The 17496-nt window shown below is 32.0% G+C and overlaps 1 protein-coding gene across 7 annotated transcripts in view; it reads right to left on the reverse strand.

The window, feature by feature from the left end:
• The window catches only part of LOC105340116 (sodium/calcium exchanger 1), a 49507-nt gene that overhangs the window by 28671 nt on the left and 3340 nt on the right, over positions 1-17496 (reverse strand). The window contains exons 3-4 of one of the 7 annotated variants that reach the window (XM_011445982.4): positions 13444-13560; positions 3794-3898 (exon numbers count right to left, since the gene is read on the reverse strand). The gene's annotated coding sequence lies outside the window, so the exon portion shown is untranslated. Of the gene's footprint in view, positions 1-714; positions 869-1098; positions 1215-3793; positions 3899-10575; positions 11029-13443; positions 13561-17496 lie in introns of those variants that run through there. The other 6 variants (XM_011445984.4, XM_011445981.4, XM_066088782.1 and 3 more) reach the window with 6 other exon arrangements.

Below are 17496 nucleotides of genomic sequence, written 5' to 3' on the forward strand. Positions count from 1 at the left end.
ACTATGGTATGAAATGATATATCCTGCTCTCATTTATATAATTACCTACATGGAAACCCAGAGTACTTATTGTATTATTGTACATGCATGGAAACATGGCTTATTAGAATTGTTACTTCCTATTCACAACACCCTATGTGCTGTATATATGTACTATACAATGAATGTTTACAACTACAACAACCTTTCCTGTTACTGTCAGTGAGCTGATGGGGCAGAGACTACCTATACGTACAGTGGTTTTCCTACTACATACCATATTCCACACAAATCACAATATTAATTTTTCATATTTCCGCTTGCATTTATCAATGCATCAGTAACAGGTGAAAAAAGCTTCACCAGCTCATAATGGAAACTGTCCAAAGAAGATCAATACTGGACATAACAAGGGGATTTGAACTCCAGCCCTAACAAAAAAACAAGTCAGTTTAGTTAGCTTTGCTAACAGATGCTTCCCAAACCAAAACATATTTAAAGAAAGTAAAATAAGTGAAAGTTCTTTTCATTTCTTCAGCTCTGAATGTTATGTCTGACCAACTGAACTTATAATTTAATTATCTCTCTTCTATACATTTTTCACCAAAAGATCTAAGTAAAATAATGTATCTACAGACACGGGCTTTTCAAGAACATTATGGCAATATTTTGTACTTTTTAAGATATAATGCTGCATCAGTCATTGTTAAGAAAATCACATAAATCTACTCTTACCAAAATCATTGAAATTTTAAACTCCAGATTAATTTATTCCAATCGTTTACAATAAAGTTTTCTATTCATCACCCTGTAGATTCCACAAAATCAAGAACAGGATCACTTTCAGCACTGAGCCATTTGAAGACAAGTAACTTGTAAATCCTCTCAGTAGTGTCCTTGGCACAAAGATGAGGGATCATTGGATGGAGGCCTGTCAAAGTTTCCATCCTATTGATTAAAATCTAATATATATTCCTACAGCAACGTAATCAGAGTAGAAGAGGAGACAATCTGCTCAATATACTCATTCATGCAACTAACTGCTCATTTCCTAGCATTTTTTTCACCCTTGTCTTGATTGTTTAATTAGGCCTGAAGACTACATGGAAATTGATTTACCTTCCGTATCTGCTACCAGAAGAGTCTCATTTCACAACTCCTGAAGGTTTTTACACCAAAACCTTGTTGCAAAACCTACAACTGCTTGATCTAGTGCTTAGTGCCTAATTGGTGTCTGATTTGAAAATTGGTTCCATTTCTTTAAGCAAAGTGCTTTCGAAAAGGAAATTAACAAACCAGCATTAATCAATATAAGCCTATATCTACAAACACTGGCACCCATATCCAAGCAATGCTTCAAACATGGCTTAAAATCAATTTCTTCCAGTACAAATATACTGTGTACATGCAAGTTTTCTTCAAAGTCTTTGGCTGGTTAAAGTTTTTCAACAAATTGAACAAAGAACTAGAGATTTTCTTTAGGGTCCAATGCCAACAATGGTGTGTCCTGATGCTGCACAATATCGAATAAAATTTTGTATTTCTTGATAAAAGTTACCAAATCTCCAATCAGAAGCTCCTGCATATTGTCTATCATACACTTAAATGTATATTAAACTAAGTTTGATAAATACTTTTGATGTCAGGTTAATGCACTTTATTGGGCTACTTGTTAAAGAGAAACCCTTAATATTATTTTAAAGACATAATGATCAATTTCAACATTCAAATTTACAGGGGGGGGGGGGGGGGGTTATCATTTTGTTAGAAAGGAAACTTTCTTAATAACTCTGAAAAATAAATGAATTTTACTAATATTCATAGGAACTTAGATCCATAAACATTTGAAACTTTATATAGCGAGAGGAATTCCCAAAAATATCAAACCTCCAAAACTTTTGAAAGTATATCAGCATATATGTTTTACTCAATTTTTTATTATATCTAAATACCAGTATTATGATATACTAGTATTGTTGAAAGGATATTTTGATGAGTGAACTGCATGCAAATCATTCATAGCCATTGTTGTGTATGTTATTAATATTTGTGTTGATTTAATGAATTACTCAACACCCACAATTCTGATGTTTTATTATTACCAACTTTCCCCATGCCATAATGTTGTATTTCTGAATAAGATACTATTATGTACTGATACAAAAAAGCTTCTGGGAGTTCAGGAGATTCTACACTGAGGTTCATGCAACATTTTGCAGTAAGTAACCTTTCTTAAAATTTGAATTTTAGGTAAAAAAAAAAATTGAAAAAAAATTAAATTGCAATAAAAATTTAACATTTTGCAAACAAGTTAGCATGTATATGTTAAAAAACCAAACTTTTCAGATTATCTATTCCCTCTCTATACCAGTACTCAATATTCTGATTTTTCGATTTTACAAAGCTTTGATTAGTATCCTATAGTATGGATTGTGTATTAAACTAGAAAAAAGTGGCCTTTCATTTTCCGGCTTGGAAAATTAAAGACACAGGCATTATTTCAATGATCCACAAGAAATAAAAGAAACCCAAATTATCTAATTCCAGGGAGATATATCACGTACCATTAAACAGATTGGCAATCAATGTGTAACAGTATTTTTGATGCATTAATAATGCACATTATTCCACAGCAGTCTCCATATACTGAAATAATTAATCATCAACAATGTAAATGACATTTTTCCTGAACATTTTTCTAATTCAATCAAATTCACTTCATGCTGAACATCACAAAAGAAAATTAAATCCTGAAATGCCAATGGAAGAAATCCAAGACTTGTGTGCCTCAATCATTTTCCAAATGAAACAAAGTATTATGGGATTCTCTTTAGTTGCATCATTAATCTCCAAGTAAGTTTGACAAAATAACAGACAGGTTTTGATTTGAACAAAAGAAAGTCTACTACATTGTATCAACCTTTGCCTATATCAGTCCAACATGTTCAGGACCTGTACAGCAGGAATAGATAATACATATTTGATGAGATTTCCAAAGAAGCTCACATAAAAGAAACCAATTGTGATTGGTGGCAGTGTGATCAATGGCCTCAAATCACCTCAAACTGCCCACTTAATCTAGCAGGTAATGAATTGTGACTTTGCCCTCGATTTATGACAGCGACAAATAAATATAAGTCTTCTTTTAAAATGATCACAGGTAAGAGCATTTTGCTAAATCATATCACTGTCATAAACTTATCAAGTCTTTTATTAAACTGACCGATTCTAAAAAGAATTTGTTCTTAAAGAAATTCTGTTTTCATCACATGTATATTAAAATTACATGTAAATAATCCATTTTTACATTAAGTTTTGAATGTCAACAAAATGTTTAAATCTTCTGGTAGTGCATGCAGATTTCCTTTGACACCTCTTACTAAAATATGAGACATGCAGAAGTTTGGAATGTATATACATGTATATTATATAATTTTCGCATTCATTACTTTATTTGTCAAAATAAAATAAAATATTTTCTCAGACCTGAAGCCTGAACAAAAATAGGTCATGCATAAGGGAAACATAGCAGAAGACCACTTAATGAAGGCACAATGTTCAGAGTACATTTTATCTTGCTTCATTTGTTACATAAAGAAAGCCTCAGAGTATTAACTTGCTTCGATCACTTTAAAACGAACAAAGGCTAAAAATCATACAAATAAAAGCTTTCAGTACATGTGAACAAGTCAGATTAATTGTGATTAAGAAGAGTTTGGCAGTGATTTCCTAGTCTCAACCCCAGTAGAGCACGATACACCTAGGTTGCAATCAACAAATAGAGTAAGAACAGTAACACAGATTTGCTCCCCACCTGTTGCTGGCTCCGGCGTACACGGTTCACTGACTTCTCAGTCCACAGCGCGGGCCAAGACCACTATGATCTCTATTGTTCATTGGCAAAACTTGATGAAAGTATCTACAATATATATATAACAGACTTAGGATTATGATTAAAACAAAATCCATTCCAGATTTATTTTACTTCAATTTAATACAGACAGCCCTTTTTTTAGTACTTGTACTTGCAAGAAAAACCTAATACATGTGAATGCACTTTTGATCATTATGATCATTACATGCCTGCATGAAGAACTAGTACATGTTAATGCTCTTTTGATTATGATCATTGTTACACTCAAGTATTAAACCTACAGATTTTTTTAAACCTGCAATTGCAGATATATATGCATGACTTCTTCTTGAGCACACAGAAACTGAATTTTTTTAGTAAGGAATAAGGAATCATTTTTTTAGTATTAGGAGGTGATAATTTTGGTCGGGGCATGATCAAATCCAAGCCCGAAGGGTTTTATGATAAATTTGGTCACACCCAACAAAAATTATCACCACATAATATTCAAAGAATTATTCCTTATTACATATATTATATATTTTTCAACAGTTGTACGATTAAATAATTGAATATAAATAAGCAAACTCGACTTGCGCCTAAATTATGAATCATTTGAATTAGTACAAAATTGATACATAATTGGACTGTATAGTACAAAATTGATACATAGTGTTATCACAGGCAAAGACACTTAAAAAATTAAAACATTTGTTTTATTGCTTGCATGAAAACCTAGTATGCAACATAAAATAGATTCATTTCTGTTTCATTAAACTATTGTTAAACGTAGTATTATTTGCATTATTTCATGTTTGCAGTTGTAGTCCTCTATAATCAATTCCAAAAGCAAGAAATCATTTTGTTTATTTGCCTTAATTTAATGGTGTCCTATGATAAATACTCATAGGCAGAGGTTAATTGTTAGCGAATTTTGTCAATAACAATAGCGTATAATACAAAGTCAACAGAACATGTACTGTATTGGTTTGTGAAAATCTGCAGTAAAATTTCCAATTACATATACAGCTGGCATCCAGACATATAAACAGTGCTATTATTATACCCCACAGGCCATACAGTCCTTGAATGTCTGTGGTCCCTCTGTTCTTTTACTCACACTCTGTATTCACCTCAGTATTTAGCTTACTTTCTAGCTAGAAACAAGGACATTGACAGAAATATTTTATGTATGAACTACAGAGATACATGTGGATAAGAGCAACTGTTACATTAATTTCTGACCTTGACATTCCTATGACCTTGACTTTGCATTTTCCTTAATTTGCATTTAGCTGTTTCTTAGAAAATGTTCAAAATTTTAAATAAAAATACCAATTTATTTACTGGTATTTCCTTATTTTGGCCTTGAACTTCCCTATGACCTTGACTCTCCTGTGCTTTCTCCACATATAGCTTTATTTCTGTTTATGATTTTAATATTTAAGCTTTCTAAGGGAAATAAGTGTGTCACACACTACTCACCACACTTGATGATAAATTAAAAAATGCCCTATTGAATCACCATTTATGAATTAACTGTTTGTATATAGCTATGAGTGACATATTTAATAACCAGGAATGAATAAACTTATTTCTTTGCTACATAAAGGAGTAATATACATAAAAAAGAACCCTAAATTTTCTAATTATGATTTTTTTGATGTGAAATATAATTATAACAGTTGTAGGCATTTACAAAAAATCTGACAGGCAGTACATCTATTTCCTAAACCAGTCAAACATGGCCCAGATTGAACCCATTTAACACTAGTAGTGTGTATAATTTATCAAAAACATATTCTTTAGATAATTGCACTGTAATCTTGATTTATTTTGGGAACCATCCATTCTGTAGTATTGACAGATTCCCTGCAAAGAGTTACCACCCAGCCAGTGATGAGAGGTTGGAGTTATTGTCCACCTAGCTTTGCACATCATGTCGAAATTCAATATCTTACAATGTTAAACAAACTTTCAAAACCTTTACTGTTGAGTTTTAAATCGCTGGTTAACCATTTTATCAATCAGTTTTAAATGTCCGAATCTTAAACCATGTACAGTATTTCAACAGCAGTAGTGTTCCTGTTAGATCTATTTAATAAACACTGTGAAGTTTGTTGCCACAGCTTAAGCATGCACTGTAATGTGCCAGAAGTTATGCACGTGTTTATACAGTACATGGTCTATTTAGTTATTTTACATAAGGTCAACATTTGCAATGAAACTGCAGAAAAAACATATTTTAAGGCCAAAGCTTGAAAACAAGCTCAGAGCAAGTATAACTTTAAATTGCACATGCCTTTTTATGGGTAAATTCAACAATTCAAGAATTTGGACTAAAAAATCTGATAGTTTTCATCTGACTGTTTTCACTTCAACGTATATGTAGTGAACAGCTTCACAACTAACATTGGAAAGCACTCGACAGAAGCACTTAATGGATCAGTGGAAAAAAGTTCTTCAACAAAAGCTTTAAATCTATAATCAAAACAACCTCAAAATAGTGGGGTTATTAAATATGTTACATTATGACACTCGAATTGATATTAAATATCCAAATATAAATTTGATAGACAGCTCTTCCACAAGATCAAATTGATTATCCATATAATATTTTTTTACTTTTACATATCACTCCCTGGAGAGGAAATTTATAAAGATGCATTATTACCCGTTCAACTCAGACTTCCTCCAAATAAGTGATTTCTTATTCTCCAATAAAATGCATCCCTTACTCTGACAACAAAAATGAAGGATTTCTGGTATCTATTAGCCTGCAGCCTGTCATCATTCCTGCTACTCCTAGCTGCTCTCAATAACCAAGACCAATCCTCATCTCTCTAATTATCTATACTTTCTTCACTTCTTGATGAAGAGGGGATACCTTTAGGCAAATATCTCTGAAGTTCAATAAACCTTACATAGAGCATCGAAACCAATGTGGATCTTCTATTCATATAAAAACAGGCAAAAAAATCAGGAGCAGTAAAATTTAAGAAGCACAGTGAGTAAATCATTTTCAGTATGAATTTAAAGAAAGACAAACTTTAAAGAAGAATTTATCATTTTTAAAGGGGTATTGGTCTATCATTCTATATCACCTCAGTTGCAATACTTTAAAAACCCAATAGTCTTGTAATGAGAAGCCAATTGATCTCTCAATCTGCAAGACTCAGACATAATCTTACTACATCTACTTGTAGTCTGAGCTCCAGACTTAAATGAATCTGTCAAATTTGAAAATATTTTTGAAAAAAAAATACAAAATGGTTCAAAATTACATATACATTTAGAAGGTTTCAGGACTCAGTTTAAATACATTTTTGTATCTATAAAAACAATTATTAGGCTAATTTGATGGCTACAGCTGACTACAAATCCATGTTTACAGTCATCTTAAATGTCTATATCAATTTATAAGACATACATTAATTGTGCGTGCTAAATACAAGCTAAAAGAAATATAAAGTTTAAATTAAGTTCATATAATGATTATTTTATACAAGCACAGAGTATGTTAAAGGGACTTGGACACGATTTGACTTAAAATTTCCAAATTTTGTTTTTCCATTTTTAATGTTTATACTGATAAATATAGAAATTTATAATACTATGTCAAAATTTGAAACTCAAATATCAAGTAATAAGCAAGATACGGAGTTCATAATTCTTTAATTTGTAAACAAAGCATGAATATTGTCATTTTTACATATGTGTTCTATTGGTGTAAGTTTCAATCAAATATAACTTTCTTTTGTTGATAATAGTATTTATGAAGATATTGAATTAGTTTAAATTGTTTTTTACATGTCATTTTGTCTAAGAAATGGTAAAATTCTACATTACATTTTTTGTAAACAACTATAAGACTCGAGCTTTGTTTACATAAATATCAATTCTTACCTCTGTATCTCACTTGTAACTTGACTTCAACATTTGATATTTTGGTCAATCATTTAAAATGCACCAGTTAACCATTTTATACATAAAAAATAAAAATAAAATTTTTGATCTCAAATCGTGTCCAAGTCCCTTTAAAAGGAACAATGAAAATGTTATTATTTCAATAACTTTCAATTGTTACAAGTAATGGTTAAGCTTTAAATAGGTCAATCAAATTTTATCGAAACTTCACATGACTCTTAGTTACAGAAATACAGCATACCATACGTCTGTTTATTTTCCAAATGATCCATTTTTCATCTTTTTTCAATTTCACATAGCAAAAAACTACAATATGCATTACACATAACGCAAAAATTAAGTCAAAAGTGTATGCTACTTAAAAATTTTCAAATTACAAAAATCGACTAATGCAATATTTTGATACACTTCACCCAATTTTTTGCACATTTTGCGACCCATGAAAAAAATATGGATTAAGGTACAATGTATTAGGAATAAATTGCTTGAGTAATTTACCTGTACTACGGTAATAATTTACCATTGCAAAAATGTCATTGTTCATCATTGTTTGCAATTTAACCATCACATTCCAATTACATGTATCAAAAATTCAGTTTTTTTAATACAATTTAAGTTTAAATATTTAATTCATACACCAATAGACATATAATAGAAAACATCACATAAACTCCCTCTAAATTGCCAGGTAGGTAAAGAGAAACATTAAAACAGAAGAAATGATAAATCAATGGCTTGTGAGCTTGCCAGGCATCAGTACAATAAATGTATATTCTTGTTTTTATGTCATTAAATTTATTCTTAGCTAAGGTTTCTTAAGTATTGACAGCAATAGAAAACTGAACTGTCACAGACAGAGTGGGCAATGCATGTGGAGGTCTTCGCAGTTAAAGTAAAATGGGTGCAGAAACAAAGTGTCTTTATGAGTCTTTATTGATAAGCAATACATGTACACTGACTGATGCCACTAAAAGATCAACTTAATTACCAACAGTAATTAATTGTATATTTTTTGGAAGGAATAGAAAAAAAATGGTAAAATCAAACAAACAATGCTACCATCATATTAAAATATGCAAGAATTACAAGTACCATGAAAAGTAATGGACTTAACACATGTTAAAGGGTGCATACATATATTACATATGCATTATATTAAAGACAAAGTGGTATGACTTTGATGTACATGTACCTGTATCTAAAATTTGAATGGTAACGTGAAAACGGTTGCAGCGTATGTGTCACAACAAAAATGTTGACAGATAATGAAATAGAGAACTATAAGGTGTTAGCATTTGGGTCTCTACTTAAGGAATTATTCCACAATGTTAAATAATTAAATGTCCTGTTCCTTTCATCATAGAAAAAGAACTTAATTGAAAGTTTGTATCAATTTAAAGTTATGTGGCAGTCACAGTATTATGAAATGCTATAAAACATGCTGCCACAAGATAGCTAGGGTATTGATTTCATAATCAGAGAAGCAGAACATCATTAAAACAAATCTGATGTGTAAAATTCACATGTATTAAACTAAAAATTGTCAATGATAGTGAACCCCTTTTTTGTTTTGAAAGAAAATACATTTTTGCAAATTTTGCAAACGAAAACAATTTTTTGTTTTGAAGTTTACTTGATTCTTTTTTTTCTTTTTTTTTAAAAAAAGGCATTACCTATAGGGGGCATGTACATCAAAGTTCAGTTTAGTCAAATATCCTTTTAAATATCTGTTAAGAATACTGTGCAGAATCAAAAAAAAGACTTGTAAGTGTTTACATGTTGATTTATGAGAGCAGGTAGTTATTGAATGAAATATAGTTTTAGGACTAAGAGCTTTATCTGATAGATACTTATTTATATGGTTACTAGGATAAAATGCAGATTAAATAATTTATGCAACACTATGTGCAAAGTGAATTTAGTCTGTCTTCTTTAAGACAAGAAGCCAAGACACTTTAAATCTTTAAATAAAAAAGCTGTCTCAAATAGAATTGAAATTTGGAAATACTAGTACTCAATGGTAACCCCATCTCAACCAGCTAGCTGGCATACAATTTAATTTGCAGTCCCCCACAGATTTAAATTGATATCCTTCTCTCAAATCACATACAAATTAAAATTTCAATATACCTGGAGAATGTAATCATTCCAATAAATATTTTGTTAACTTATTAAGCTAAGTTAACATTGCAACCCTTTCAAATATCATTGCTAACTGCTAATGAAGACCCTTCACTATCTAATCCTCTGCCTCAAAGCACAATGTTTAAAGTTCTTTACAAAATCCATTAACAGGTCAAACATCCATTTTCACCCCAAATGAATGAAATTTGTTTTTATATCTACAAGTAACATATTATCATGTTTGCATGGGAAACTTTCCATGTTAAGCATAACAAAACATTCTTCTCTCTTACGATATAATTGTCATAGTACCCAAGGTTCTCTTAATTTTTTCATGACATTATGTGCATTTATACTAAGTAAAATTTTATCTACTTTCAACTGAATAATGTCATCAATCATATTTGGCAAAAGTTATAAATTTGTAGTAAAAGATAATTTTATTATAATAAGTTAAGCCAGAAAAATATAAATTAATATAATGAGCCATAACCAGTGACTTTCAACACTTTGAAAATTTTTTTTATTGGAACAATAAATTTAAAGCTATCATTAAAACTTCATTTGCTAATTTATAAGTATTCCTAGAGCTCCATTAAAATAAAACATCCAAGGGATTTTTTCTACTCTAACATTTTTCTAAATGAAGGGTTGTCTAACATTTCAACTCTCACTGATCAATGAAGACATACCTCCCACAAGCCAATTAATTCCACCTCTAGACCTTGCTTTTTATTCCGTACCATTCAACTGTGACTTTAAATGTATTCCAACAGCAGAAGCATTTTGCAATAGTCACCATGCCAACTACACCTGGTACAATTTCAGTTTACAAAGTACCAGCAGGGTTGTTTCACACAATGGTAAGCATAAAGATGTCCTTATTAAATGTCATAACTGAAAGCCCTGCTAAGATCGAAGTGGAAGTGTTTAAATTTCCTATTAGAATTGTCCACAAATTGAATAGCGGCAATAGTGAAACAAGTAAAAAAATTCAAGTTTGCTTAAGTCCTGTGGTCTGAAATCGTGCTTAATACGTGACGTCAATCTATTACTTTGCGATATTATTAAAAGGCTTTGTTGTCACTACATATTCACTATTTGGCCGTGGAATTAAAAAGCAGCAAATCCATATGTATGAAAGTTTGGGTCATATGAATATAACCTTTCACTAAAATACAATCAGTTAAAAAACTGATCTAAGAGGACATTAAATAGTTTTCATGGCTGATGAATTCTATTGAAGAATGAAAGCATGATCCACACACAGATCACAAAGCATTGTGTCTGCAAAAGACAGCAATTACAAATGTTTTTGAAAGTCATTTCTACATTTCTGTTGATGCCCCCCTGTTGGCTGTGAATGCAGAGCTTAAATGTAAGAATTGGGATGATTGGCAAGTCTACATACAATCTTTGATTTTCAATGAAGGGTTTAATGTATAAGTTATTCACATCAACAGATTAAGAGAAAGTATATGTATACTTGGAATCCTACACTACTTTGACTGTTCACTGTATAATTTGGTCAATTCAGAAGCTTTAAAATCTCTGCCTAATTGAATAAACAAACCCCATGTGGTCTTAAATACTTATGCCACTACAAAATTGAAAATCAGTATGAACAGGTAAGCCACCATATAGTACATGTACTTGTAAAATCAGCAGGCCTCTTTGTCATCAAAATTTTTAAATCACTCAACTCAAATCCTTAAAGGAAAAGTGCACAAATTTGAGGATTTTGAGAAAACTATGATTCAGTCAATAGAAGAATTCAACATAAAAGTTGACAGAGGGATGTCTATATAAGCAACTAAACTCATTAGGCCTAGAGATCTGTTCTAAGGGAAGCCATACACATGCAAATTCACTGCATATTTGTAAATATACTTACAAATCACAAATTTTTGGCATCATACACATTTGATTTCTAAATTAAGGCCAATCTCTGCTTTATCCAGGCACGTAGCATCGTTTTTGAAAGTGGGGGGGCCAGACCCATCCAAAAAATCTTGACAAGCCCAAAAAATAAAAAAAAAAAAAGGGAAATTTAAAGTTTCCAAAAATCTTCAAAATCCTAATCCGGGGGGGGGGGGGGGGGGGGGTAGACTCAACTATACTTCTAAAAAAATTTCTTCCCTACCATAATTTTTTTTCCTCCAAATCATGAAATATGAAATTCCTAATCCGTGGGGGGGGGGGGGGGGGGGGGGTAAGGTAACTTCAATTTTACTACTCATTTCCTTATTCTCATATCAATTTTTTACAAACTTCCAAAAAAGTGGGGGGGGCCAACTCCATTATAATTCATTTTTTTATATTTTGTAAATTTTTAAAAAAATTGTTGCTGCGGGAAAAAGTGGGGGGGGGGGGGGCCAGGCCCCCCCTGATGCTACGTGCCTGTTATCAGACGACGAAATTATTAAGACGAAGAAATTATTCATAATGCAACAAATTTAGACAAAACTTATGTACTTAAATAAATCTGTTCGTTTTCTTTAAATATAGTACTGAAAATTTGACTTACTTAATTAGATTTTAACATATTTCATAACATGTTCAAATATTCCAAAAAAACATGATTCACATTTCAGTTTCTTCCCTAAGGTCTAATGGGACATTTTAAGATATTTGTATTGATGTGGACAAGTACATCAAAATTTAAATACAATACCCATTTCATAATTTTTAAATTGTACAATAGTTTATCAAAAAAATGCATTTAAAAATTCTTAAAAAGATAAAAATGTAAAAATTCCCAATTTGTTTTGAACTCATGACAATATATATGTATAGAAGTTCAATAGCATATACTTTACATGTGTAACATGAAGTTAAGCATTATACACCCAAAAATCACATTTATAATGGTAAAAATATAACACTACTGGTACATACCAAACTGAAGTAGACGTCACCTCTGTGAGCGGTATTGTTCACAAATGCATAATTTACGCAAATTCATGAAATTTCAACCTTATATATTAAACATTAGTGATAACAGTTTCATGTTCATAAGCCATACATATCCTTCATATATAAAATATTACAAAAACTCATGAAATTACACCTTCATGGTCGTTTTTCTATTGCATTGACATTATGGCATGCTGATAATTAATGCAAATTATAACCTTCTTCCTATCATTCACAGATTGTTAATTTTTAAACAAGCATAATAGCTTCACTCATCAATACAGTTACCTGACATTATGATAATGAAAACTGCATTACCAAAATACCTGGTATACATATTGAATTAATTGATTTTAATGATTAAATGAGAAAAGGAAAGACAATAGAGATATTCTGCAGCTGAACAGGAAACACTTAGGTAACACTTTAAACATTATTCAATAACTGTCTAACAGTCACTCAGAAAACACAAATTACTAGTTTTTATTGGAATGTACTGGTACCAGCTGCACCTTATAGAAGTTCAAACAGATCAGCATAATTTGTTGTCTGTAATTTCATTGATTATACTTCTGAATACATAATCTGTCGCATGAGATAGTTAGGACAGATAAATAATAAAAGAAACTCCAAGGAAACCTTACCATTATTTCCATAAAAACTTGGTTGACAAGACTTCTCAGTCTTTGAATTATCCAGCAAAATCTCTAGCTGCTCTAATGTTCATCTTTGGTCTAGAAGTTTGTTGAATCTGAGTGTAACTGATAAAAGGATACATAAGGCAAAACATGAAGTGAAATGTGTTGATTCCGTGTATAATTGATCAATCAGAGGAAAAGCAACATATGCAGTATAATTGGTAAAAAGAAAAAGTCCATGGAACTTAATTAACAGTCACCTGACATAAAAGTTAAAGACTCAATGAATCCTGCCAATTTGAACTAGATGCTGTCATTAGACAGTAATACCCGCACCAAGTGTTTGCCCCTAAATAACTGTTTTGTACCAGTTTAATTAATTAAAAAATTAAGGCCACATGCAAACTCTGGTAATACATTTAAAAATTATAATTTTCATAACTGAAGGATGAGATCCCTTCCCATATGATAATACACAAGATTTTAGATTTGCTTCTGTGTGCATACATATGTACATCATCGTGTGCACAGATTTAGAGAAGGGGTGGGAGTGAGGGGTCCAGACCCCCCCCCCCCCTCCCCCCCCCCCCCCCCCCCCCCATGAAAATTCATTTATATCAATTGTAAAATTACCGGTACCAAAAATACACCTAATTGGACCCCAATGCTCTTACAGACATGTAAACGCTCTAACCCACTGCGCTTTAATGTTAGGTAACATTATATTTAATTAATATTTAATATACTTTATTGTTTATCTCAATATAGGAAGTATACATCACAATATGCAGGTGTCCTGCACCACCTTAAAGCTGTTATTTACCTAATAAAATGGTGCAAGTGGATTTGAAGAATAGGTCATAAAAATACATGCATGTTACAAATAACTGATCCGTACACAACACAGGTCTGCAGCTCTCATTAGCGGGTACTAGTTTTACCCAGCTCTTCGATTAGATGGGTTCGCAAGTATACATACATGTCTGTGTTTTCCATATGCAGAAAAGGATTAGTTAAGATCAGCTAAAGGAATTCATTATATTGTGCTTTAATTGGATTATCATTAAGATGCTGACCAATATAGGTAAGCATAATACATGTAGTTGTAAGTAGCAGTAGCACAATATAATGAGATGCCAGCATACATATTAAGTTCTACTTTCACTTTCTAAATGTGATCTCCCTTTGACAGCATACTGTATCATCATCTTTTGATATTTAAATAAGCTTATCATCATTACATATTCTAACGCATTTGTAAAGTTTCTGTCATTTTAGTTGCAAAAGTTATTTTTTTCATTTGTCAGACTTGCACTATTGAGTTGACCCCGTCTTGACCCTGTATAAACAATTTCTTTTTAAATTTGTGTATTACATGTAAGTAAGTGTACTAGACACTTAATTATCATTTTTATATGAGTTATAATAGGAAGGAAGGAGTATATCTTTCTTAATGTATTATAATGCATCAAATACAATGTAGGTCATGACCTTATGGGACTAGCTGTTCTGACCCCATGAAACAGGAAAATACAAATATCTTCTAATGTCATTATGATGCATCAAATGGTGTAAAGTACTAGTACATTAATGACCCGCAGGTGTTGTCTTTAACTCGCTTAAAATCAACTCCCAATAAAGTATATATTTTATATCTTATTCATATGTTACAGTAGTGTTTGATCCATGTGGGTAATTCCTAGCCTAATGATGTCACTGCTTTAATGTTTAGGAGACTTTACAATTGCCCCAAATAGGTGAATACACATGCATATAACATTTTGTTTATAAATCTTAAAAACTGAATTAAGCAATTTCAAAATGGTAATGTGCATCAGGAGAGAAAAAGCAATCAAGAAATGATTTAAAATTTGCTACTGCAAACATGTAAGAATGTATTAAGAAGACTGAATCTTAAGAACCAGGTTAGATTGGGGGGGGGGGAGGGGGGGGGGGGGAGGGGTGAATGTGGAGTATTAACATTTATAATTTGAATCATTTATTGTTATCAATTTTACCTTGTCAATGAATACTAGTTATTGATCCCAAGGTAGAAATATGACCTCTGATCATATCTCAATAGATCATTTGTCAATTATGCAAGGTGTAACGTATTTTTTTAAAGAATAACATTTTTTACCAGTTTATAAAAGTTTTTAGACACCCAAATTATATTTTGATTTAATAGATCATTTGACAATTAAGGGTGGGGGGGGGGGGGGGGGGGGGGAAGGGCCGGTTTATATTTGAGCTTGTTTGGGGGTGGGGGTTCCAAGTCATATATTTGACAATTTTTTAATGTAATTTAAAATAAGACTAAGCCATACTACAGTCATGAACATGAATAGTATATAGAACAAAACACAAACTAATACATGTATATATACATAGGAAGTATTACAAAACATAGATGATTGATCTATATCTGGGTTCTTAAATTGAATCATATATCATGTACATATCATATTATTGTTTCTTTGTTCAAGGCATTTCAGATGGTATGTAGGTCATGATCCCAAGTGCTCTTCCTGAAATTATCAAATATCATAAAAACCATTGAGATCCCCACCTTAATCCAAAGATATTATTCCTCCTTAGGTCATGGCGCATCAGATCATTATGGCATGTAAGTCATGACCCTAACGGGTGTCAAAAGGGTGTGGGGTCTAACATTGAACCTTGTAGGAAGAATCGTAGACTCTATTTTAAATGGTAACTTGAAAACGGACAAAGATAATAATATCGGGTTTTCATAATCATATATTGACTGTTACTTGCAATATATAGGGTTTATTAGATCTGACCCCTGGGGTCATCCCCACCCCCCAGGAATTTGAAATTACCATATATCTCAGAAACTGTTAAAATCATGACCCCTAAACCATATATATTCATGTTTCTGATGTCAAGGGGCATCAAATGTTATGTAGGTCATGGGCTGTGTGGGTGGTCCTGACCCCCTCAAACAGCAAGTCCCTTAATATCTTCAAAACATTTGAGATCCCCACCCTTAAACCATATATATTCTTGTTCCTTGTGTCAAGGGGCATCAAACGGCATGTAGGTCATGGGCCCTTGGGGTGGTCATATGACCCCCTTCGAACAGGAAGAACACGAATATCTCGAAAACGGTTGAGATCCCCACCCCTTAACCATATATATTCTTGATCCTTAAAGGGCATCAAAAGATATGTAGGTAATGGGCCTCAGGGTTAAATCTAATTTTTCAAAACCATAATGCACATCTACATTGATCTATGGAACAGTTCCTATCATATCCCAAGATATGATGTGTCTATCCATTAAATCATAAAAGGAGTTCTAGGATCTATGTTTTTTTGAAGTGATAAACGTCAATTTTCTGCTACGTTTTGACTCCCTGGATGAAATTTAAATTTTTAAAACCTTACTGCACATCTATAGAACAGTCTTTATCATATCCCAAGATATGATGTCTCTATCCATTAAATCATAAGAGGAGTTCTGGGATCTATGGGTTTTTTTTTAGTGATAAACGTCAATTTTCTGCTACTATTTGACTCCCTGGATGAAATTTAGATTTACAAAATCTTATTGCACATCTATAGGACAGCCCCAATTATATCCCAAGAGATGACGTAGCTACCCCAAAAGTTGTAAGAGGAGTTCTGGGAACCATACTTTTTTTGCAAAAAAACATCATTTTTTGTTGCCCACTGATCCCCTTAATAAAAAACAAAATTCTGGAACCTGATCACACTTCAATATGACACCCCAAATCATATTCTAGAAGATCATTTGGCTACTGCCAAAAAAAAATGACGTTTTTGAAACCAGTTTTTTTGTAAAAAAACGTCATTTTTTAGCAATTAATTGACCCCCAAGACAAAATTGAAAATTTTGACACCTTATTGCGCATCTATAGGATACCCTAAAACATATTCCAAGAGATGATTTGTCTACTGTTGAAAATGTAGGAGGAGTTCGAGGAAGAAGGTTTTTTGTGAAAAAAACGTCATTTTTTACCAATTATTTGACCCCCAGGACTACCAGAGAATTTTTGAAACCTTTTTACAAAAC

This window comes from Magallana gigas, chromosome 6, assembly GCF_963853765.1.
Source record: "Magallana gigas chromosome 6, xbMagGiga1.1, whole genome shotgun sequence".
Taxonomy (NCBI): Eukaryota; Metazoa; Mollusca; class Bivalvia; order Ostreida; family Ostreidae; genus Magallana; species Magallana gigas.